The sequence below is a fragment of the Triticum dicoccoides genome, chromosome 3B, assembly GCF_002162155.2.
Source record: "Triticum dicoccoides isolate Atlit2015 ecotype Zavitan chromosome 3B, WEW_v2.0, whole genome shotgun sequence".
NCBI classification, from domain to species: Eukaryota; Viridiplantae; Streptophyta; class Magnoliopsida; order Poales; family Poaceae; genus Triticum; species Triticum dicoccoides.
In genome coordinates, this window is record NC_041385.1 from 759,027,649 (window position 1) to 759,031,068 (window position 3,420).

The following is a 3,420-nucleotide window of genomic DNA, read 5'->3' on the forward strand; positions in this document are numbered from 1 at the left end:
AAAGAAAAAGAACGACACACTTGAGAGCCCCTGGTGTGGTTGAGCCGCAGTCTGGGCCTATCGTGGTCGTGCCCCTCTCCCCATGCCCATGGTATCTTCAGAGCGTAATGGTGTACGCGAAGGACCTATCTTGACGTTTTACAGGGGCTGGGGTTGGGGCCGCACTACTACGCGTGATCGGAACGTGCCAGGTGGTCTTGTTGTAGGTTACTCCGGGCGCGCTTAGCTGTGTCCGGCCGCTTAACGGCCGGACTCGAGAATTGCCTTAAGAGGCTGCATTGTACTTCTGCAGTGAGAGCTGCTGTATGTTCTTCCGTTCGGAGAGAACGTTCAGTGTTTCCGTTGACCGTGATGACTCCTCGAGGGCCTGGCATCTTGAGCTTGAGGTATGCGTAGTGCGGCACCGCGTTGAACTTTGCAAATGCGGTACGTCCGAGCAGGGCATGATAGCCGCTGCGGAACAGAACTATGTCGAAGATTAACTCCTCGCTTCGGAAGTTATCCGGGGATCCAAAGACCACTTCTAGTGTAACTGAGCCTGTACAATTGGCTTCTACACCTGGTATGACGCCTTTAAAGGTCGTCTTGGTAGGTTTAATCCTTGAGGGGTCTATGCCCATTTTGCGCACTGTATCCTGATAAAGCAGGTTCAGGCTGCTGCCGCCGTCCATCAGGACTCTGGTGAGGTGAAATCCATCGACGATTGGGTCTAGGACCAATGCGGAGAATCCGCCGTGGCGGATGCTAGTGGGGTGGTCCCTTCGGTCAAAAGTGATCGGGCAGGAGGACCATGGATTGAACTTCGGGGCAACTGGCTCCATCGTGTATACATCCCTGAGTGCACGCTTCCGCTCCCTTTTGGGTATGTGCGTTGCGTATATCATGTTCACCGTCCGCACCTGTGGGGGGAAACCCTTCTGTCCTCTATTGTTCGGCGGTTGGGTCTCTTCCTCGTCATCGCTATGCAGCCCCTTGTCATTGTTTTCGGCAATTAACTTGCCTGCCTGCTTGAATACCCAACAGTCCCTGTTGGTGTGGTTGGCTAGTTTTTCGGGGGTGCCGTGTATCTGGCACGAGCGGTCGAGTATTCGGTCCAGATTGGACAGACCCGGAGTGGTTCTTTTGAATGGCTTTTTCCGCTGACCGGGTTTAGAGCCTCTGAATCCGGCATTGACTGATGTATCCCCACTATTGTCGCCGTTAATGTGGCGTTTGTTTTTGTTACGACGCGACCTGCCATTACGGTCCTTGATATTCGGACTGCCAGAATTTTTGCTAAGGTTGTTGCTGCGTGCTAGCCAGCTGTCCTCACCCGCGCAGAAGCGGGTCATGAGTGATGTGAGGGCTGCCATGGATTTTGGCTTTTCCTGTCCCAGGTGCCGGACAAGCCACTCGTCGCGGATATTATGCTTGAAGGCCGCGAGGGCCTCCGCATCCGGACAGTCGACGATTTGGTTTTTCTTGGTTAAGAACCGTGTCCAGAATTGTCTGGCCGATTCGTCTGGCTGCTGAATTATGTGGCTTAGGTCATCAGCGTCTAGTGGTCGCACATACGTGCCTTGGAAGTTATCGAGGAATGCGGCTTCCAGGTCTTCCCAACTCCCAATTGACTCTGCTGGCAAGCTGTTAAGCCAATGCCGGGCTGGTCCTTTAAGTTTGAGGGGGAGATATTTGATGGCGTGAAGATCGTCACCGCGGGCCATGTGGATGTGAAGGAGATAGTCTTTGATCCAAACCGCGGGGTCTGTTGTGCCATCGTAAGATTCAATATTCACGGGTTTAAACCCTTCGGGGATTTGATGATCCATTACTTCATCTGTGAAGCATAGTGGGTGTGCGGCACCTCTGTACTGGGCGATATCACGACGGAGCTCAAAAGAGCTTTGTCTATTTTGTTCGGCCCGGCCGGACTTACTGTGTCCGGCGCGACAGTTGTCGTCACGTATCATGGGGCACCCACGCGATCCATAGATCGATCTTGATTGTCTTGCCTTATCCTCCAATATATCTCGCAAGTCCGGAGCGTTCCCCTGTGGCCTTGTGCTTTTCGAGCGATGCCGGGGTACGGGTCTAGTGAAGGGCCTAGAGGCCTCTCTGTCGCGACCACGGGGTGGTCGGTCAGCCGTATTGTCTCCTGGTGATGCGGGTTCATACGCCTCCTCCTCTAATTGGGGGAGCAACTTGCGTTTAGGGTAGCTTTTGGAGGGGCGTTCGAGCTCATGCTCTTCGGCCGCGAGGACTTCAGTCCATCTGTCGGCTAGCAGATCTTGATCAACTCTAAGCTGTTGCTGCTTTTTCTTGAGGCTGTTCGCCGTGGCCATAAGCCTGCGTTTAAAACGCTCTTGTTCGACGGGATCCTCAGGCACGACGAATTCATCGTCGTCGAGGCTTGCCTCGTCTCCGGAGGGAGGCATATAATCCTCTACCTCTTCTTCTGCCGCTCTCTCATGACGGCTGGCGTCTCCGTCCTCCTGCGCTGGATCTTGCTGGAGTGAGTTGTCTTCGGCATTGTCCGGTGTATTATTATCTCCGGTGCCGGAATCTTCATTCTTGCTGTGGCGGGATTTAGAGCGGCGCCACTGACGCCGGTGCTTGGGCTGTTTCTTGGAGGGGTCATCCTCCGCTGTTCCTTCGCCATTCCCATCCTTTGGGATGTTGTCACACCCTAGCTAGTCATGCATTAGAGTGTGTGCATCATGTTTAAAATTCCATTTAACTTGAAATGGGGATCTATGAAACCCTCAGAATCATTTCTGAAAATGACCCAAATAAAAATTTCTCCAAAAGAGTCCAAGAAAATGCTCATGTTGATCTCTGAAAATATTGGACAGAGATAAAAATCAAACCAATATTTTTAGTGGCTCATGGACATTTATTTTGGGCATTTGGAATTAATGCATAAATATTTGCTTTGGAAATATATTTCTATATATATTAATATATGTCCAAATATTATGCCAATTATAATGGAGCTTTGGAATAATATATCTAGCCCCTGAAAAATTTGGCATAAGTTAAATAAATGATTTAATATATTATTTAAATCAAAACAAATGTCAGAAATTAGAAAACAGAAAAAAATAAAAGGGAGAAGCTTACCTGGGCTCCTCCACTATGCAGCCCATCCAGCTGGCCGGCCCAGCCAGCAGGCGGCCCAGCCCGCCTCCCTCCTCTGTCGTCTTCGTCCCGACAGAGGGAGGGGAGTGTGGCCGGCGCGCGCGCGCGCCACCGCGCCACGCCACCGCGCCACGCCACCTCTCTCCCTGCTTGCCTGCCCTCCCCTCCTCGCCTCGATGCCCTGGACGACGCCACGCCTCCCCCCCCTGCTCTCTCTCACTCTCCCCCGGCTCTCCCCTCCTTTCCCTCGCTCTCTCTCTCACACGGCCGAACACCACCATCGCCGCCGTTCGCCTTAGCAGC